The sequence below is a fragment of the Serinus canaria genome, chromosome 1A (assembly GCF_022539315.1).
Source record: "Serinus canaria isolate serCan28SL12 chromosome 1A, serCan2020, whole genome shotgun sequence".
In the NCBI taxonomy this organism is placed as follows: Eukaryota; Metazoa; Chordata; class Aves; order Passeriformes; family Fringillidae; genus Serinus; species Serinus canaria.
The window spans coordinates 27,295,591-27,318,709 of record NC_066314.1 but is presented as its reverse complement, the minus strand read 5'-3'; the positions used below and the strand labels follow the sequence as shown (position 1 = coordinate 27,318,709).

Sequence of the window (23,119 nt, the reverse complement as noted above, 5' to 3'; positions counted from 1 at the left end):
ACATCCATAAATCTATGAGCAATCTTAGAGTTCCACAATGCAGTGGATCACAGGCAGGTACAGATCACAGTATGACTGTCAGGTCTCTTTATTCCAGCCAAACTGAACAAGAATTAAGACAGGTAATAGACTAAGTATTAATGGAAGTGTCTTTACATGCCAACACCTAGGAATGTACAGAAAAATCTTGGCGCTGGTGAGTAAGTGCATATGGAAAGAGCAACTGACAAATAGGAGGGAATTTGTGAGAATGACTAAAATCAGTTTAAAGTAACTATTATCTTCCCCTTTTGTGAACTCCAAGCTTTGCTGAAAATGAATAATCCAGTCCATGGAAATCCACAAAAACAGGTAGGTATCTCACCATGAAAGGAATGGAGCCTCACAGTGTTAACCACTAGATCTACCCAAGAGTAGTGTTTAATGTTCACCCACTGGAGTCTGGGTGGCTCTTTGCCCACTTCAGACTCACACAAGCTCTGCTGCCCTTGCACAGGCCAAGTCTCTCCTCCCAGATGGTGAATTTGTCTGACAAAACAGGTCTTGTCTAACCTGAATTTGTGATGTAACACATGTCGTAGCTAAGAACCCAAAACGTGTGAGAAAGAAATAAAGGGGAAAGGTCTCAAGCCTGTTTTTCCTGGGCAGAACCAAAACAAAGTGCCATTTCCTCATACCTGAACTTCTGCATCTCCAGGCAGGACAACCTGATCTCCCCTCTGTCCACAGATACTTCCTAGAACACATCCCATATAAACATAGGAGTTTCACACTCATCTTATGCATTCATGCTTTTTCAGAAGCCAAGGGGTAGAATAATTGAACCCCTTTCAATGAACACACAAGCCCATTTCAGTCAATCAACCCAAAAAATTTACTATCATTACAAGGGTGCAAGACTGACTTAAAGGATAAACTGAAGAGTTAACATTATTTCTAACTGTATCCAAGACATCTCAATTTAGAAGATGAACATTACACACAGTCTGACTTAAAAAAAAATAAAGTAAAAAACTCTGGCTCTAACAGACACAAATCAGTTACAAAAATTAAGATTTTTACGTCTACTAAAACATTCCATTTTTTAATCCTTTTCTTTAGAAATCAAAATTCAGTTAGAACAGATAATTGCTCTCAAATTCAAATAAAAATTATAATGATCAAATAACACCTAGGGGTAATATGAATTTTATAGTTCATCTCCTAATCAAGTTTGTCTTAAAATTTTTGGTATATCATTTAACTTGCATTTTAATGAAATTTGCAGCACAGCCCAGTAAGACTGAAATAGGTTACTGTGCTGAGATGAACTGCCTCGGGGACTCTGGGGAAAAAAGAGCTGGGACAGACTCCTCTTCAGCAGTGCCTCGTGCTGCCTGCATCTGTCAGCTCGATTCTGTACCAGCATGTCTGTGATCACAGAGACGGTGCTACAACAGCCTGGTATTTATTTAATTAATCCAGCCCAGGAAAAGAGTGTGGCAGGACTTACTGTTGGGTTTTAATTGCAGATTTATTTGATAAGAAAAAGACTGAGGGAAAACCTCTTCCACATGAGGCTCCTGCCCTAAAGACAACGTGGAATCTTTATATTCCCTTTCTAAGTATATATAAACACAAGCCTGAGAGCAACAGTGCAACAGGGAGGGAAAGATGCCACAGGGGCAACACCAGCCACTTCAGATTACCCTGACTTCAAGGTCCTTGGGGCAACAAGGGATGCACACAGCAAGCTCACTGCCCAGACTTCAGGAGAGCAGATTTTGGCCTCTTCAGGGATCTGCTTGGTAGAGTACCATGGGATAAAGCCCTGGAGGGAAGAGGGGCCTAAGAAGGCTGGTTAATAGTCAAAGATCTCTTCCTCCCAGCTCAGCAATAATGTATCCCAGCAAAGAGGGTAAAACCACCAGGAGGTCTGCATGGATGAGTGAGGAGCTCCTGGACACACTCAAACACTCAGCAAGGAAGTCTACAGATGGTGGAAGAAGGCACTAGGAGCTTCTGAGGAATAGAGAGTGATTCTGCAAGCAACCAGGGACCATGTTAGGAAAACTGAAGCCCAGATAGAACTACATCTGTCCAGGGCAACAAAAAAGCTTCTACAGGTACATCCACACTAAAAGGAAAATTAGGGAAAATGCTGGCTCTCTCCAGAGGGAAACCTGGCTACCTGGGATGTGGAGAAGGCTGAGGTACTCAGTGATCTCAGTCTTCACTGGCAGCTGCTCCAAGCACATCACCCACATCACAGAGGGCAAGGGCAGGGGCTGGGAGAGGGAACCACCCACTGTAGGAGCCTGGGTTTGAGAGCATCCAAGGCACCTGAAGGTGCCCAAGGTCATGGGACCTGGTGGGATCAATGTACAGGCCCTTAGGGAACCAGCAGATGGAGTTGCTAAGCTGTCCATCATATTTGAGAAGTCATGGCAGTCCTGTGGGGTTCCCACTGACTGGAAAAGGGGAAGTACAACCCCCATTTTTAAAGGAGGGAAAAAAGGAAGACCCACAGAAATACAGGCCAATCTCACTTCTGTGCCAGGCAGGATCATGGGGCAAATACTCTTGGAAACTTTGCTTAGGCACATGGAAAATAAGAGGGTGATTTGTGACAGCCAGCATAGCTTCTCTAAGAGCAAATTTTGCCTGAGAAATTTGATGGCCTTCTGTGATGTTACAATGTAAAGTTATTTTCTTGTTCTCCATTTCAATTTTGCCATCAAGACAACACAGCCCTCTCCATGAGGTTTTCCTGCCATTTTTTCCCTAGTTTTCTAGTCTGCCATCTGTTTCTTCTCTCAATATAGCTGAAAACATTTTTAGTTCTCTGCTTCCTCCACACAGCTCTTTTAAAGAAATCTTTTGCTATCTTGCCACTACCAGTCACTTATCATCCCTTGAGAACTCTGAGGTTTCATTTTCTTGTTGCCTCCAACTGTCTGTCCTTTCTTACTGTCCCACCCAATGAAACCCTTACATTGACACTGACTAGTGAAAGGAGGGGAGAAATACAGAACAAAGAAGGCTATTTTCCAATTTACTGGAAACTTGAATCATAAGGAAAAAATACACACGCAAAAGAGTGTATTATAGCCAGGAATCACTGCTGGTCCAACTCAGCACACAACAACCAACGCACTGCACAACCAGAAAAGCCACTACACATGCAACTATTTAAAAAGAAGTCTGAATCAGTCAGCTTTCTCAACATGACTACACAGAAAGGCAATGTAGTCAGGCTGCCCCAAAGTTACAGCTATTCTGATCCAAGAAAAGGCTGGAAATGCATTCAGAAGTCAAGCATGTTTGTTGAGAGCACTGAGTCATCCCACCCTCACTGGCAAGAAGCTCTGCTGCCACTTCCCCCACCTCTACAGCCTGGTTTTGTGACCTGGCAGCTGCTCCCACACCCAGAACAAGACCCCATCACGCCGCAGACAACCTACCATTTTGCAGATTTGGTACATTTTAGTTCTGCTTTTATGATGCAAAGGTAAGTAACATTTATAATGAATTGAACTCAGAATTACCTCATCTTCAACTGTCACCATATATTGAATCAGCAACTGAAGAGGGACAAGTGTATGAAAAATGATGCAAAATTGCGACTACCATTAAATGATTGTATCTCTGGGAGAGAGAAGTTGCATGTTTTTCATTTCTGTATTTATACCACAAGCAATTAATAATATTTAATAATACTGATTCAGTCTGAGTATCCATATGCATTTTATAAAAAGGTTGTTTCAAAAGCAGAATTGATGTTTTGCTGTTGAAGATGGAAAAATCTGTTTTCAGACTTCCACCTAATTTATTTAAAAATAATTAAAAATCCTAACACATAATACAGTAATAGACCTTGACAGAAAGGACATCCATTTGTAGTCAGCTATGAACTTCTTCCCAACTATTTCCAATGAGCTGCTGCATAAAACAGATCTAAAATGTGCCCTCCCTTACACACTGTTCCCCCTGTTCCCCATTCCAAGTTTCAGTAGCTTAGAGTTAGGGGTGTCCCATAGTAAAAGTCTGTATTTTAGGACACCAAAGCAGGTTAAAACCACAGCAACCAGTAGACAGAGAAATTATCTAACAGCACTGCTACTGAACACTGGTTGCTAAATGCAGACCAGGCATTAAGCGTGAGAGAGGAAAAAGTACAAGCTTGGAGCCTTCATGACAGATTCTGCTCATTTTGAAAGGGGCAGCTTTAAAATTCTAACTAGGTAATCATGTCAGAGGGAAGGAAGCCTATCCTGAGTCCTGCAGGGATCCACACTCAGGCTGATGCTGCTCAGTGTATTCAGAAATGACCTGGAAAAGGAGTAAACTCTTGAGCCTTCAAGAGCTCCGAAATCCTCGTGACTGTAAGGATAAAGACTGGCTACAACTATCTGAAGAAGGGCCTTGCAGTAAAATAGAAGATAATAAAATAGCAAAAACAAAAGTGAAACAAAAAACAGCTACATAATGAATTGTGAACTCATTGTCAAAAAGTATCTTGAATGAAATACTGAATTTATGTTCAGTATTTAATCTTATGATTAGACCAAAGGCAGTGCAACACTCATCACAGGGTGAAAAAACAAAAACAAACCAAGAACTGGGAAACAGAAGAGGATTTTTTTAAATGTACATTTTATATACATATCTGATATTTAAAGTATAATTCAGCTGCACCTGCATCTGATGTGTAATATTTTTCCTCCTTCAAAAACCTCTTTTCTCCCCAAGATCTCAGGAAAAATGTCTACAGCCACACTGGGAAACAGTTTTGAAAACAATCTTCCAGTTGCCTCTTTTTTGTCATGTATAGAAAGTGTTACTTCTCTAATTATAAACAACACATAATTTTAATACATGGCTTTCTAAATAGACAGAGGTCTAAAAAAATGGCTTTAGGATACAAATATTTTCTTACTAAGACTCACCAAAACCCATGATGAATTAACAGAGTCCAACTTCTGTTTTCTCAAAATGATTATGGAAGAGATCACATTAAAGATATCACATTCCAGAGGGAAAAAATAAAAAAAAAAAAGGAAGTATTTTCAGTTAAGTATTCCCTCTCTTGCAATACATTTAGCAGTTCTGTTATGCACCAATTTTTGCTCACATCTCTGACAAAGGGACTAGAATAAGCATTGACCTGCAAATTAATTTATATTAACTTGTCATCATTAACAAGCATAAAGACAGCTAAATGTGCTTGTGCAGAGACTTCCTAAATGCAAGAGAGACCAACACCAGCTAGACACACACTTACCATTCCTGACTGACTGTAGCAGGAGCTCTCCTAATCAGAGAGATGAATGGATGCGCAGTCTATCAGAAAAGGGAACAAAGACCTGTGGCTACAGGCAAAAAGCTCACAGCTCACTAGGCTAGGATGCTTAATTTGCATTATTCAAAGCAAAACAGCACTTGTCAGGAGGTTTTTGACCACCCATTCTCTTTTATTTCACAGTGGAATTAGGTGATATTATCTATAGCTAATTGTTTGGAGTCCTAGAACAGGCTGAGCAAGCAGTAACATAGGCTGGGCCACACTGGTTTAATACAGCTTTGCAAAACAGAAGGCTAGATCATCACCCTGCTCACATCCCCAGCATAAAACAAACCAGTGTCCTTTTGGTCAGATTGCTGTGTCAGCCTCTTCAAGGAAAGACAGCATCCAGGAGGATCAGACTCAGCATTAGAGCTTAAGCTCTCCAGAGTTGCCAGAGCAGTGGTTCTACCTCTCCAGGCGGACTGGCACTCTCCTGCTTTCAGAGGAAACAGCTCAGTTTAGGTCCTAGTGTGAGATGGTGATGGTAGAGAACGTGCCAGACATCTGCTGTATTCACACAGCTCTGCTAACTCACTGCTTAACAATTCCCTGGCAATTTCTGGCTCATTTGTACCCATGAAAAGAGCTCTTTTTTCATTTAAATGAGTTGATGGGGTAAGGCTACCACATGGTGGAGGCTAGCAGGTGTCACTCTGAAGGTGTATCTGTTACACAGGTATATGTTTACCCCTTCCCTGTATCAGTAAAAAAAAAAAAAAGAAATAGCTTCTGATAGGAGGACATGAAACCTCCCCTCTGCATCATGCACCTTTCTAGGCTTGCCCAGGGCCCATGTGCTCTGAAGACTGTTCAGCTGGACCAAAAGGCAGCACAGAGGGTAAGAAGGAATCTACTGCAAACAAAAAAAAAAAGCCAACACCAAGCCAACAGGCAGAAGAGAAAGGGGCATCTCTTCCAGCAGAACAGTCACGCTAGAAGCAATCACTGCTGTTCTGCTGTTCCATCACAGCGCTGTTTCACACCCATTCCCCTCCTACTGTCAAATCCAAGAACCCCCACTAATCCCACCTATTCAAGAGCAGAGGTTTAAAAGCCATGCAAAACACCCCTATGTCCTTGACCAGGCTGTCATCTAAGAGCTGAGAGCACAATATCTCCAGGATTAAAACTGCTTAAAACTGAGGGGTACAGGGGCTTTGCAGAAAGCCACGGGCTCTTCCAGCTGCTTCCTTGGTATTTAAGAAACATCCAGCTTCATACTCCATTGGATTTTTATCTCTTTGAACATAAATTGTTGGTAATCACTTAAAAGCAGCTTTTCTTAAGGTGTCTTCCAGCCATTTTTTCCCAGAAATTATCACCATTCTAAAATTCTGAAATTCAGAATCCACTTTTCAGTTCTCAGAAATAATCATCATTTCCCACTGAGGAGCACATCAGCATCTATCTGAATGCTCCCTAGAAATGGCAGATGGAGAATTCTACAGGAATTTATCTTCTAAAAGGATAGGCTCTGATTATTGCCCTAACATTTAAAGTTCTTATGGCCTGTGGCATTTGGGAGCTGTATTTTGGTGTACAGAGTTCCACAGAAATGATAACTAAGCTGATGGAAAAGCCATCTAGTTGTACTAAGAGATATAAATACATGTCACAGGATACAAGAACTTTTGTTATTTAAAATAGAAAGAATAAACCATAGACATGCAAAGTACAAGTTGAGGGTTTTTTCTTGCATATTTATGTGCAATACTAGCACTTCACAAGTGCTAAATTTTTTCTCCCTCTTAGGTTTCTACTTTTTATTCTTTGGCGTCTGTACATTAAATTGTATATACAATTCCTTGCAATGCAGGAAATGCTGCCAAATGTTTCCCTGGGAAAAAAACTAGGGTAATAAAAGTTTGGAAGAAATCTGGTGAACAAACCAGATGTCAACATATTTGCATGAAACCAGGCATAAGCTATGTGAAACAGAAAAATTGAAATTACTCTGGGGGGACAAAAAGGCAACCTTCCAGCTGGGTCTGTTAGTAGGGAACCTTGGCTGCTGAGTACATCCAACAATTTAGCTTTCCAGCAGGAAACATTACCACTGTCAGAGACTTTCTTAGCCTGTCTGTTAGGGAGTGCCATATTTCAGGCATTCAGAGCATAAAGCAATGACAACAATGCAGAGTCACATGAAGTTGTTCCACGCCAGCTGTGTAAGTTTCCTGTAAATTCATTCACCTAAAGGTCAAGAACTTTTGATGCTGTACATATGAGGCCTTTGAGAAATTATTTGGAGTTCAAGTGCCTGTAAGATTTTCCTCATGGTTCATTGCAAAGCCAACACTTGACTGACTTGCTTGGCAATGTGACTTGTTATCCACATATGTTCTGCTATGCAGGAAATGCATTTGTTCTTTTCTGCTGGTTTTAGAACCAAGTAGCCCTCGGACTTAGAAAAAAACTTTACAGGGATATGATGGACTACACCAATTTCTGATTTTACCAACACAAATCAGATTGTTTGTAACATCCTGACTCAAGAAGATATTGCATTTTCAATTCATATTTTAAATTTTAGAAAATTGAAGTAATCTAACCTGAAAGTATCAAGGATTTTGAAAATGGCATCCTGCCAAGCCTAATCCTAATGTGCTCAGTTTTAAACATACATAACCCAGCAAAATGTAGCCTCTGGCTTAAAAACAATCCTGTATTAAAGCCATAGGTAATCTGTCTTACATAATGCTATTTGCATTTTGTAAATCCTGTTAAAAATACTTGTGACATCAAATCAATGTCTTCTAATCGCAAATGCAATATCCAAACCAGGACTCACGTAGTAGACCTGGTTTGGGGCTTTTTCTTTATTTTATGAATAGTCTTTGTAGCATTTGTGGTATACATAAACAGCACAGTTGTATGAACTGAAGTTTAGTATTTTAGTACAAATATAAATTAAATTAGAGAGTTATCATCGCTTATCCTTGGAAATTAAACTACAGTCTAATGTTCCCGTTTGGTGAATTACTCACATCCATGGATGATAAAACAAAGTTTTGACACTAATAAAACAGATAATTTTAGAGTAGGAAGTTAATATTAAACATATGGTAGGAAGTTAATATTAAAACTTATGCTAATTCACCTTACTCCACTTAAATTTTGAACAATAATTTAGTTTGTAGCATAAAAAAAGTCCCAGAATGTAGGCAGATACCCAAGTACACTGCACAGACCCCAGGTGAGCCTTACAAATTCCTAGAGAGTCAGCTTCACTCCGCCAGCTGTGCAGGGAACACATTTTCTGAGTAGATAAACACCTATCTTTGGTTAGGCACTCTACAGCTCTCTAAGCAGATGTGATTAAGCACCTGAAGTCTACAAGAGCTCCTTGAAGAACTGCAAAAGTCAGATGTGGCAGGGATCACAATTCCTGAGAAGCAGAAACAGTGATAATTCTGCTGACTTCTTCCTCAGCCAGGTGGCTATGTCACATATTTAATGATGAGATCCAACTCCAAGCTCCCCATGAGAAGGGCTGATTGAATGGGGCTGCTGATGGTTTATTACAGAATACAGGTTTATTGGAGAGCACAATCTGGCATGCAATCTCTGCCAGTCATTCATTCCCTGCTGCACAGGGGCTCAGGGCAGATGAAAACTTTCACATAACATGCTCTGCGTCCTGGCAGTCAGAACCCAGAGCACAGAAGTGACTGAGATCCCATGAAGCCCAGCAAAAAACAAACAAACAAACAAAAAACAAACAAACAAAAAACACCACCCAAAACCAAAACAAAAAGCAAACAAAACATAAACAAACAAAAAAAGCAACCAAACAAAAAAACCCCAACAACCAGAACAAAACAGAACCAGGATCTCCCACTTCTTCTGTGACCCAGTCACTGGGGAGAAAAAAAAAAAGAATGTTCTTTTTCCAATACTCTGAAACATTCGTCCACTGAAGAGCGACAGACAAACTTGTTCTGAAATGGACAAAAGACATCAGAATAATTCGAGTAATTAAAGTTGGAAAGGATTTCTGGAAGTCACCTAGCTTAAACATTTGCCTCCCACTCTGTTCAGCAAAGAAACAAACACAAAGTTAGATACAATATCCTAATGATTCCTTAATGCTTTTAAGGAAAGACAGAGAAGGATTTCATTGGACTGGTCTTCAGAGAGTTCTTATTTTTCAACAAGAAGCAAAACGCTAAAAAAAAAAAAGATCTTTTGGGCAGATCTACCCTATACCAAATAGTTCAGATTTTGGTACAGCTGAGTTTAAGTTATGAAGACAGGATTCCACTTTATTATGCATAAACAGACAATGAACCCTATGTTTACAGATATGTTCAATTATTACAGTAACATTTGTCAGAAAAATATCCTAGAGTCCAATAGGGCCCCAAGCCTTGATCTGGTTCAGTTTAGTCTGATGGTCTCTTTAAATTTGAAAATATGAGTGCTGCATGTCTTACCAAGTCTGGCCTACACTCAGCACAGTAACAAGCATCCCAAGGTCTCACCTCTGACAGTAGCTAAAAGCAGATGCCTGAGGGGAAAGGATACACGTCTGGCAATACCCTCCCAGCCTCCATCACCTGAAAGCTCAGAGGCCTGATGGAATTTCCCAGTGCCCAGCTCTCCTGCTATACAGTCTGGATGAAGTACTAACATTTGTACACCATGCTGTCATCAGGATAAAGACATCCCATTTCAGAAGCTATAGCAGGCTGTTTGAAATATTACATGCTGTTAGTGGCAATGGCTGTAAAGTCAGCAATTAACACTAGCACAGAAACTACTTAAGACATGGTGTGCTTCCAGGAAAACAGCACAACACCACAAAATTTTTCCAGAAAGTTTGTGAAATGTGTATCCATTCCTTTATCCTGATTTTACTACCAAATTTTGGTCTAAACCAATATATTTTATATTGTAGCAAGATATACAGAATTTATAACTGTGGAGAAAAACAAAATTAACTACAAAACACCAAGCAGTTACCGTGGCTGTGTCTGTGTGCACACCCAGCACACAGACACAGCATGTCTTACTCACCAGCCTCCAGCATGGACCAGGAACTGCTCAACTGAAATACCTCAAATCAGTCCCTTGCACAGCATGATGACTAAATAAACTCTCACCTGCCTTTGTAACAAGGCAGCTGGTAAACAGGACCTCTTCAATTGGGAATAATGGACAGTCCCTGAAGTTTCCCTAGGCAGCTCCAGCTGTGCACAGGCCAACTGGAGCTGCTTGCAAGCATGAATAGCATCTGATGTTGAGAATCCAGCATTCCCAGAGACTCCCTCAGGCAGCTGAAACCATTCCTATTTACATGGCAATCTCCTGTGTATATGCAAGACAGACAGAAAATAAAAAAATGGAATAGAGTTTATGGTAAACTGAAAGAAACAGATCATGCATAATCAGCAGAAAATGTTTTGTGGAGTCTCATTTAATCCAGATGAAGAGACTTCCACAACCAGGTGATAAAGGACCATCAGACCCTATCCAAGAGATTAGATTCCTCAAATGAGCATTACTCATCACAACAGAAACCAGCTGATAACCTTTCCCATTCCCTGTTTAAACAAACAGCTGCCTGACTGTGCAACAATATTGAGAAAGTTATTTGGAGACAAGGGATTACATTGTCTTTTTCAAGGAAACACTTCGGTCATCTCACAAAATTTGTCAACAATTTAAGCCTACTTCATCTGCATCTGTGTTGCTTCCTTAATGGTTTCCAAATGTAGGTTGTTGGCATAGTACCCAAAATACTTGTTTTATCAAAGCTGCACTGAACTAAATGACAGCAAATGATCAAAAGCCCAATTCAGGCTTCAGATTAATCCTAGAGGCATTATTCCCATTTTACATAGATGGTAGACCAGAAAAAGCCAGTAACACTGAGACATTTTCATGTAATTTTAAAATAATGACACCAGATGGAAAAAGAGAACTCCAGTAATTTCTCACACATTTTCTGAAATAGCTTAAGTGAATTCACTGCAAGTTCCTGCAAGTACTTTAAATTACTTCCCAGACAGGATCAGAATAGTATTTCTTAAGTGAAGGTTGCACCTACCACTCGCATTACAGGTTCTCAGTCAGTCCAAGCGTGATCAGCTTCACAACTCTGGCTTCTCAAAAAACCCAGCCATTACAGACAAGTTTGATCTTAGTTTGATTCCTTCATATGCACCATAGGCAATTCCAACAGTTTTCCTACTCCTTAAAGATCAGCCATGACTGCTTTGAATCGACAGTGAAGAGCCGTTGTAATCTCAGAGGTTACACCTTAGGACCAGTGGGGAACCAGTGCTGATGTGCACAGCACAGTCATCACCCCAGAAGGTGTCATTCCCACCCTCACCTCCTTCCCTACAAGCATAGTTTTATTTCAATTATCCAAGGCAGTAAAGGGATCAGATAATTATAAGTTTAAAAAAAGCCACAGGGATAACACATGCAAACACAGAGTGAGTTACAGAAGAACCCTCAGCAGTGTAACATGTCAAGGAAGTCAGCTGGACTGTTGACTATGAAAGGACACAAATCCCTTCACTAGTACTGACCTCAGATCAGACAGCACAGCACAGCACAAAAAGTTACTCTCCTGCTCTCTTACCTATGTTTGCTCACAAGAAGTCAATTTGGGGCATTTCTACATTTATAGCACAGTTAATACACAGCCTGAAAAATAAATAGAAACAACTTTAGCAGAAATCACAGCTTGGAGAATCATCAGAAATACACATAATGGAAAGCTCTGTATTGGAAACTACTGCATGATGATACTTCTAATGACTGCAAGTTGCCAGTGTAACATTAAAACCATTACCAGTTCCTGGGACAGTTGGCTGGACGTGCAAGGGAAGCTCCACCCAAACTCAACCCCTGCTTCAAAGTATTAACAAAAATGAATGAAATCTCAAAACTCATCGCCTTTTGCCATCAAGCTTTGTACCTAATTAATAACTTCACTACAACAGAATGTCATCCATTCATGCTGAAGTCAGTGAGGATATTCTGGCCATGCTGGTTCTCCAAACTCAGTATTAGAGGTATTATCCTCAGCCATCTACAGGATATTGTATTTTCGTTACAGTATAGTTGTCAGCTTTCCAATACTGAAACACTACTCAGAATTAAACTAGTTTAATCTAAATTTTTCTTTCCACATCACCAATAAAATTAATCACCTCAAATGCAGCTTCCTTAACAGCAAAGGAAACTTTTGATGAGCAAGGTATGCTACATGAAGGGCTTCTGAAACTGGAATACTTATGTTAACCCTGTGTCATTTCACACACAGTTTTAAACTGTGGTACTGAACAGTGACAGAAGTCACCAGTATGAATCTATTTAGTGGAGCAGGCTTCAATATTCTTGAAAAATATCAGTGTTAAAAAACTGTACAGCATAGTACCCATCAATTGTGTGCAGAAGCTGTAATCATACATTACAATCTCATTAGGACTGGTAATGTATGGGCAGATAGCCACAGCCGCAAAGAACACACAGCAACTTGCAAAACAATTTTATATGAAAACTCAGAAGTCATTAGACAACAAAGGTTTTAAGATGCTTCAAAGTCTGACCATTTGATTACGTTAAAGTATGTAAGCCTTCTTAAAAGGCAAATGTAAGTTTTACTTTTCATTTCTGTGCCTACTAACACCCAACTGCACTCAAATTAAGATTTACATACTAATTACTTGCCTATGCCTGAATAGCAGGTATTTAAAAATCTATCACTGGATGGTAGAAAAAGCAATGAAAGGATAAAGAAGAAAAGGGAGCAAAAAATGTTGCTCTTTTGGGTCCTACTTATAGACTTGCAAGTGTTTCATTTTGGGCTCTGCTCAAGTCTTTGTTAGAGGATTAGTGTTCAGAAATTGAATTACATTACTAAGGTTGAGTTACATTTTCAGTTCTGTCTGAAAAGGGATGGGTTGTTCTTTCCAATGATATTTAGTGTTAAAAATTATCAATATCTCTATTTTCCATAGTAATATTTGAATGGAAATATACTGAAAAGTACTAAAATGTTTAAATTCCAAGACATATTACAAGGCATCAGTTCAATATCTTTCATCATTCATTATAAAAATAAATTAATATTAAAACTGGGGAGAATTACTGAAATTATGATCAAACACTTCCTAATTCCACTATTCTGAATTCTGTTTTTAAAAAGGATCAAAAATTAAAGTAGCGCACAAGTTCACTATAGTGAATTATAAGTTATTTGCCATGACCACAGATATTTATCTTTGACTAGTAAAAGCAAATATTCGACTATTTTTAAATATACTTTCAGACACAGAAGCCTCACTCCATCCTCTCCTATCCAGTATAACCCAGGCACTCAACTTCAGGGATCATTATTATTCTGATCTTCAGAGAAATATGTTCTTGTACTATTTTGCAATTTTCATTCCAGTGTTCTGTCACAACTCAGATGTGTGCAGAATAATCACTGGAGCATGGATGAAGAGACCATCACAGAAAGGTCATTTTTACACTTGGGAGCAGCAAGTAAAGGAACAGATGAACAGTCTTTAGTAGAAGAATCTTACAAATCTGTTTCTCAAACTTAGTTCTTTACTAATTCAGACAATACTTCAGAGTTATGAGCATCACTCACTAAAACTACAGCTTGAGGGTGTTGTTTTAGTAAACAAGAAATCATAGTACCTATTTGTATATAATTAACTAGGCTTCTTCTTTTTGCTCTGTTTCCCTTCCATTTACGTTCACATTCTCTTCGGGTTTCAGCACTTTCTTCCTCTTCTCTCTTCCATTCCAATAAATATGTCTTTGTATTGACAGTCAAACAAGGAAGCTAACTATTAGGTTACAATTTGAACTTTCCCATCTATAATAATAATATAAAAATTGTATTTATTTACTTTAGCTTGCTGTTTTGAGTATGATTACTAACTGTTGGGCTGTCTTTCAACATGATCTTAGTTAAACTAAGTGGGTAGGGGAATTCACAGGAATGTTTGACTCTTAGGACAGCTTTACTTCAGGAAAAAAACCCACACATAAATGTCTGGATAACATAAGGAACACAAAGACTAATCTTCCTACTAATGTGAACTTTGGCATTAACCCTGGCAGCCACTCAACTTCCAAAAGATTGTGATGCTGCAGATGCTCTCAGCAACAGTGTTTCTGCCACTGTAGCCAAGGGACAGAATTGAGGCCCTTGTAGAGAGCTATCAAGTTTCATAACTTTAGCCACTTTATTTTTTTTTTAAGGTGCAAAAACCAACCAATTATTAACTGCAACTCTGCTTTCATTTTCAGGTGTTTTTAGGTTTCTAGACACGGGGGACGGGGGGAAGCTAGGAAACATTATTCAAGTGAATGAGTTATTAAGATTTGTATATTCATACTTAATCCCATGATACCCTTTCAAATGTCTGATCCTGTCAATTCTGGATGTGATGAGAAACCTACTCCTGTATTTCAATGCCAAGAAGGTGAGAAGGTTGTGAATTACATGAAACTTTAGTAGTAAAAAGTACCAGCAAAACTGGTAGAGTTGAGACCCCCAGAGAGCAACCAAAGGTCTTTTAAGACATGATTGTAAAAAATACTGTGGCTTCAAAACAATGGGTTAAAGGCTTTTCTTTCCTCACAAAAACAGTCTAGGTTTTAGAGGAAAATAATTCAAAGAAAAGGTGCTATCACTGTAACTTGAGACGGTGCATGAGCAGTAAAACACAAAATATTCACTTACTTTAATTAAACACCAACAATCCTATCAAGTAAGATAATTAAAAATTACTGAACGTCATTTTTCACTAAAATCTACACTTACAGCTTTCCTGGAAAAGGCTACTTTACTGAAGCATTAAATTTAAAGTCTGTAACATTAAATATTTTCCATAATACTCTGAAGAGCAAAATTACACACTTTAAAGGACATAGATGTTATTAATAAAATAAAGCTATATGCAAATCCTGGGGTATATCCGGGAAAACATGAAATTTAATTCGGAGAGAGTCTTTATTTTTTTTAACTACAAGGGAGAAACTATTGAGAAAGAAGTAATTTCATTTCCAAATGAAAAACAAGCTCAAATTAAAATTACTGGACTTAATATAAAGGCAAATGAGTTAAGTTAAAGAACTCATTATTTACAGGTCAACTGCATGATCTGATGAACTACTCTGACTTCCACTGTAGAAAGACAAAACCTCAAGTAAGTTCTAAGCAGATGTATTTGCTTTCCTCTTAAACGCTAAACAGTATTACATCTCTGCCAGAGTACAAAATTTTGTGCCTTTTTACTCTTATTTATTCAGTCATTATCTCACTGCATTTTCACAGGCATTGACTCCTTTCTAAGGATGATTTTGGGCTGGAGTCATTAAACACTGTGTCTGCCCTCTGGTGGTTACACTCTTCTCTTATGTTCCAACATTTTTATCCCTTTTTAAGTTAAAAATGCACTTTATACAACTACCACCTGCAAGATCTAATAGATATTCAGCTTTTATTCACCTTGGACTGGCTCACTTTCCAGTTAGTCAACTGCCTACATTTCAACTTTATCATGCAGAAATACCTCACATATAAGTTAAGATATTCTTCATTTTGTCCGTGTCTAGAACCAAGTTTAGATATAATTTTTTAATCACTCCAGCTACAGAAAAGCAGAAAACCAGAAACCTGATGTTTCAATTTATATTGAGATTATAAATTTTGTGTTGTCTGGGAAAGATGTAACAATTTGTAACTCATTGAAATATTGGCTACTAGACTCCAAGGTCCATAAACACATTAAATGCTTCTGAGGGAAAGCAGGGATATTTGAAAGACTATTTTCACATTACAGGTGTTAGAGCTGCACTGTCTAGAAATTTCTGTAAAGACACAATCACTACAGTAGGCAAAAAGCAAACCAAACTATACACAAGGTATATACAGCTCCAATAGGAATGATGAGTTCCTCCACAAGCCCAAAGTTGTCCCAAACACCCCTGTAGTACTGCTTAGACTGAGTTGCAGCAACAGTGAAAATTCTTATCTGCCTTTATGCCCAAACCAAACATAGGCCAAGGGAATAATAATGACACCTGCAGCAGAAAGAAGCATGGAAGACTCTGGATTGCCTGGAAGAGCCTCAAGAACACAGAACCTCAGAAATACCACGTTGGAAAAGGATGTCAAGGACCTCTGGTTCAGCTTTTCTTGGCAAAAGCACAGTCTAGACAAGAAGTCCCAAAAGGCTGCCCAGATGCATCTGAAAAGTGTCCAGTGTTGGGGAATCAACCACTTGCCTGGGGAGATTATTCCAATGGCTGATTGTTCTCATTGTAAAAAACTTCCTCCTCCGTGGAGAGAGCACAGCTCTTCACAGCAGCTGGACCAGAACACAAAACTCACAGCTCCAAGACTCAGGAATGCCTGGAGGGTTCAGGGTATTCGGCATTGCAGGCAAAACCTCCATTTTTATTCTCTTTTAATGAAGAACTCTCTCTTGCAAACTTAAATCTTGTACAGTTTTGAAAAGATGGGAAACAGAAAGGAATATATTTTGCTTTTCTGAGCTTCAGTAGGAATTACCTAGTCAGAAGAGATGAAAAATCAGTAAAATGGCTAGTGCAGCTATCAACATCTCCTCTCACCCAACAGGAAAACCAGGTTTTGATTTTTTTTGTTGCCATGTTAAAAATTCCACACAATATACCAAATTCAGCTGACCTCACAATTTAAAAATTACTTCCATTTCAAAAGAGCACCAATAAAAGAGGATTTAACTTCCTATTATATATTTAGTTTGTCCAGAGACCACAGCACTGCTCTGCAGGTGGTGGTGGGGCTGGGTGGAGGGACCCACAGATTCCAGCTTACTCAAGGTGGCAGTAACCAAGTCACTAAACCTGTTTATCACACCCAAAGAAGAGCTGTGGCCAAGCTTTCCTCTTCCTGCTATCACTTGAAAATTCTAAGAAGGAATGCACATCAAGCACCTCCTGCATTCTGATTGTCTTAGAGATATGAACAGCAGGAGGGTGGGAAACTCTACTTTTTAGTCCTTCTAAACTGGAGAAACAGTGAAGAGAACCATTGATCTTGTTGCAAAGAAAAACTTGTGTACAAGCCTACTGATGAATACCACTGAACTCTTAGGCATTCTTGAAAAGTGGTCTTTCTCAAGATTTGTTTTTCCTTGTCTTTTGAATTTTCTTGATTCCTACTACCCTGCTCATGCACAACACTCAGTGGGGAAGCCTTCCCTTGGCCAGCCCCTGTGCTCTGGCCAGTTAACTCCATGGAATTGTCCTCCACCACCAGAACTGTTTCCTGACTCCAGATCTGCTACTGAAAGGCTGACTCCTGCACTCACAGCTTACACACCACCTCTGCAAACACACAGACACACACAGAGCCCTAGAGTGTTGACACATTGTAAAGGCAGTAAAGGGCATTGTAAAGGGCTCCTTTACATGAACCCTTAGAATCGTGCTGGACAAACACAGCAGCACTGAAAACACAGAGAAAAGAAAGTTTGAAGTCAGAGGTACAGATCAGAAAAAGACAATCTGTACTCATGTATAAACACTGTCATGTCCTCACTTAGGTAACAATCTAAAGCAAAATGGTATGCTAATTTTTTGGTTTGCTGTCCAGAAAAATCTAATTAGTGGCTAAAGACTAACTCATGTTACCAGGAAGTTATGGATCAGCTTTTTTTTCCTCAAACAAGCTGTTGAACAGAAACAATTACATACTTTAAACCCAAGGAAATTAAAAGCCTTACTTAGTGATGCAGACAAAGTATAAGGGCAACTCAATTCCCATTTGGATGCATCCAAATTCAGCAGTCTTACATGAGTATTTACAGAATTTAGAGAGACAACATCTGTACCAATTCTGTCTGATGTAACCAAAAATTTAGACAGCTAGTTCCTTTCTAATGAGGCTGTTTTTTAAAGTTATCACGTCCTCATAACTTGAACTAGCCTTTTTTTCCCTCTCTTGGCCATTTTTATGCATCTGAAATGCTCTGCATCAAATGCTGCTTTTTTTATATAAAGTTTAGTTGCTTAAAGGAGAATGGGGGTACTGTGAGCTCTTACAGAAACATTTTATAATTCAAGCTGTTATGCTTCCATACTAAAAAGTTAACAAGGGGAAAGCTGTAACCACATTATGAATTGAGCCATTTCAAAACCAAAACAGTGTAGGAAAACAGTGTATTCACAAAATGAATGCTAAGATACATCCCAATTCATACAGCAAACCAAAAAAAAAAAAAAAAAATTGAAAGCTCCTTAACAACAGTTAATAGAGGATCCAGATGAACATTTCTGTACTTATTCAACATCTACTAGAAGGGAGAAGCTGAAGACCAATCCAGAGGAGTATTTGCAATGCAATTAGGCTAGACAAGTAAGCCTGAATGTATGCCAGCTGCAGGGGTCTGCCCTTAATTCACACAATCAAATGTCTAGTGTGTCACACAGTGTCTAGCATCAGTATCTCCAGTATTAAAAGTCTCATCAGATATGCACTTGTTTACTGAGTGTCTAATCAGGGTCTGAACACATATCTAGCTGCACCTTCTAGCAGTCTATATGCCAGTCCATCACCATCTGTCAGTTAAAGTTCCCACAGACAGAAAAAAATCAATTCTAACAAATGTGTTCGGTGCTCAAACTAAGCTATCATTCACATTTCAATATAAGACTTGAATTTCTTTTCAGTCTTCCTCAACTCTGACCCAGCTCTACCCCCTCTTTCACTGAAAAGGGCAAAGACAACAGCCCAGCAAGTGGGACAGGCAAAACAGACCTCCTTTGTTCACTTTTTCCCTTTCAGTTTTCTATTGAGGTAAATAACTGAAAGCTCAGCCAGCCTCCAGTAGCTCAGAAGAAAGCAAGATAGCTAGCTTGCAGCTATCCCTTCCTGGTTAACAAACTGCAGGACAAAACTTACGGTGAATCATGTTAATCCTATTATTAGAGATTAACTCTTTACAAATTCCCTTAATATCACATTTATGAGACAGTATTCATAAATGCAGAAGTTGCAATGTCCTTTATACTGAACTGAACAGGCAATACACACACTTACCAATTTTAAATGCAACAAATTATCACTGCAGAGAAAGTATTAACAGAATTTTTTAAATACTATCAACCCACTCAGGAAGGCAAAATCAAATTCATTGCACATTGCCCAACACAATACCTCCTACATTATTCCCTCAGATTTCATTACCAAGATATACTTTCCTCTGTATGACTTCCCATTTTACCAACTCTGCGCATAAAATGTGAAGAAACAAACAAGTCCAGTGAAAACTGAACAGCACAATTTTACTGAAGTATGTCAATATAATGGAAGTAATCACAATTCAAGGTGATTTGAGACAGAATAACAAAACTACAGAATAACAGCAATTTCACAAGTGCAGGCAAAACAGGTTTAATTTTTAGGCTGATTGAGCTATTTGAGCTCAATCAAAATGCTCAAAAAATGCCAAACCCTTATTGAATTCAATATCTTTTATGCCCAGATACCATGGCAAGTCATTTTGCTAAAGCAGGAAGAACAGGCAACATGCATTACCTGACTTGAAATTGGAATCCTCAAAATAATAAAATCTGACAATTAGAGACACATCTCATTAACCCCAAGAAACTCTTAAGGTGGTTACTAGGGCTTCTGTTGTCACCTTTCTGAGCACCAAAGAGAAACACCACGGTGCAACAAGCTAGCAGAAGGTATCAGTATGCATCACTGGATTTATTTCATTTTCTTAAAACAAAGACCATTAGAATAGCCAAATTTTCTTATAACAGCCTTTATTGTCAAACAAGCTGTGGTATATGTGATAAATAATACACTTTCTCCAAGATATGGATCAGTATTTAAGGCTCAGATTCTGGTGGTCTCATTCACCTTGAACATTATTACTTTTGAATAATTCTGCTGTGGCCAGTAATGCTAATGACAGAACTAAGATACTATTGTGATTGTGATTAGTAGTGGATTTATCTGTGAGTTGTGAAGAAGGTTTTAGCTCCATCCTTAGCACCAGCTGGTGTACAGTACTCCACCATCCGATGTGGTCACACAACTGCACAGTCTGCCCTTAGCTGCACTGCCTTTGCACAACCCAGAATGTGAATTCACTCAATGGATCCCAAGCTCGGTCACCACCAAGCAGCCTTCTGGGTTTGCTTCTTTACATTCAATATTCTCAGAATGTAACACTTTCCCAGTTCTATACTGATATAGTCTGACAGCTAATTTTAGACACACAAGAGAATTTCAAAGTACTTTGAAATTCAAATAAGTAACTTTCACAGACTTTGGCATCGCACTCATTAGGAGCTCTGGTCACTTGCATTGCAATTTCTATTCAAAACTAAACAAATGCCTAAGGTGTATTCACACAAACGATAACATCAAACACATTAGAGAAATATTTAAAAGATGCTGCACCTGCAAGTCAGTTTTCTGATTTCTAGGTCCTTTGAGGCATGTAACACTGAACTACCCTTCTCTTTCCAGATGATATCTTTTGCCAAAGAACAGCAGCAAGACCGGCCTCTTGCAATATAAGCTGCTCTTAAACTCAAAGGACAGTCCAGATGCTTTCTGATGTCACACAGTGACCTGTTTTATGCACAGACCCATACAAATACTATCCATAAATTAACATATCTATTACATTAAATTATGGGAGATGTCAAAATTATTAAGAGTGCACTTATTAGATACAATAAAGTTTGCAGGTTTCATCTACCTTTTCCACAATATACTTGATTAAGAATCAAATTCAGACAGAGAAAGAAATGCACAAAGGACATTAGAAAAAAGAAACCCAGGTGTTTAATACTAGCTTTTTCACTCAGTAGGAGGTTGTTTTGAATAAACACACAAAAGCTGGACCTTTATGGATAAAAGAACATCATGTCATGATCTATAGGTTTCACTGCAGAGCTATATATCACATTTTCCATTGTTTTATCCAACTAAACAGAGAGCTAAGCAATAGCATTCTTTTCACAGAGTACTTGTCAATATGGAACAGGCTTATTGACTAGGCTGAAGCACACCACGATCTTAAATATTTAAACAGCTTGGCATTATTAATCAGGTACTGTTTACACTTAGACTCCGAAGCCTTGGTTTAAACACATTTCAGACTTCAAAACTAACACATCTATGCTGAAGACCTCAGCGTCAGCTGAAGGTTTGGTTAATTATTAGTTTATAACCAAAGAGACAAGTGCACTCGGTGCACAGACTTCACCACGATATTCTGCATTAATCGCCTTCAAGAAGCCAAAATAGAGGAAACACGAAAAGCCCGCAATTCAGACACACTGTATCTATTTTACACCTAAATAAAATAGCGACTGTGAGGAGCCGGGAAAGCAAAAAGAAAAGTACGGGTGATAAATAAAGGCGCAAGAGCCGAAACGCGGACCGCGGCAGTTCAGCACCGACAGCTCCTTCCCCGCACACGCCCGGCCCTCGCCCCCGCCGGGCAGCGCACGAAATGGCGACCGAGCCCGCCCGGGGATGTGGGCGCGTCGCAGCCGCGGAGCGTCTCCGCCCGGCCCGCCCGGCCCCTACCCGCCCGCCCCGGGTGGTGCCACCGGCCGCCGCCGCAACAAAGCCTCGCAGCGGCCGCCGCGGCACCGGGCGGGCTCAGCCGGCGCTTCCCAGCCCGCCCCTTCGGAGGAGCCCCGGCACCCACGGAGGACGGGCGGCTCCTCGCCGTCGAGGCGGCGGTGCGGGGGGATGGAGGTGACACAGGCGGTGCAGGGGGGATGTGACACCAGCTGTGCGCGGGGATGGATGTGACACCAGCGGTGCGCCGGGATGGATGTGACACCGGCGGTGCGGGGGGGATGGATGTGACACCGGCGCGACACCGGGCGCGGCAGCTCACTGTGCGTGATGCGCGGCGCGGTGGCAGAGACGGCCAGGTCGGTACTCACGGGAAGATGCGGCTCCTCTGCCCGGAGAGAAGAAGGTCAAGGGGCACTCGCGCTCTTTCTCCAGCTGCTCCTGCTGCTGCCCGCTCGGCAGCCCGGCGAGAAGAGCCGCGGCGGGCGCGCTCCCGCACTGTCCCCTCCCCTCCCCGCCGCCGCCGCCCCCGCCCCCGCCGCGCCGCGGAGAAGGCGCGCTCCCGCGGCGGGGGCGGGGAGGGCGCGCGCGTCTGCGCGAGTCGCGCCGGGGTGGTCGCGCGCGCGGCGCGGGGGCCGGGGCGGGGCTGGGGCGGGGCGCGGGTCCCTCGCACCTGAGGGGGCGCGGGGCGCGTCCATCTTGGGCATCCCGTACTCCCTCCCTGTTTCGCTCCCTGCCTCCGCCAGCTCGGTTTAAAGCGGGGTGCAATTGCCATTGTAGCACCGCTCAGGGGCTCCCGGACCGAGCTGGCCCTGAGCCTCCCCAGCAGCGCCCGTGCCCGGCAGGCCCCCCTGGCCCCGTCTGTGCCTCCCCCGGCCGGGGACAGCCGAGCGCTCCGCGCAGCACCCCCGGAGCTGCCCCCCCGGCAAGGGCGCTGTTTTAAATAGCCGCATTATTTTAGCCCGGCAGTGCCCCTCTAAATAGATGGTTTCAGTGAGTTCCCAAACTGGAGACAAGGATATTACTTTACACTCGAGAATTGTCCTGTTGAACTCGTTAAATTTACAGTTCACAAGTTCAGGAAGGCGGGCGCTTGGATGCGATCACTGCAAGGGAAGCTTTGCGTGACACCATTTGGAGAAGAGTCGGGAACGGGGCTTATTCCGAGTAAACCTTTCTGCTGAGCACACAGAGCTCTCCTTCCCTTTCAC

The 23,119-nt window shown here is 40.7% G+C and overlaps 1 protein-coding gene across 10 annotated transcripts in view; it reads right to left on the bottom strand.

Annotated features, from left to right (window-relative positions):
* Positions 1–22,422, bottom strand: part of NRCAM (neuronal cell adhesion molecule) — a 147,729-nt gene extending 125,307 nt beyond the window's left edge. For all 10 annotated transcript variants that reach the window (XM_050982170.1, XM_050982182.1, XM_050982146.1 and 7 more), the window contains exon 1: positions 22,280–22,422. The gene's annotated coding sequence lies outside the window, so the exon portion shown is untranslated. The remainder of the gene's footprint in view (positions 1–22,279) is intronic.
* Between the last annotated feature and the right edge of the window lie 697 nt (positions 22,423–23,119).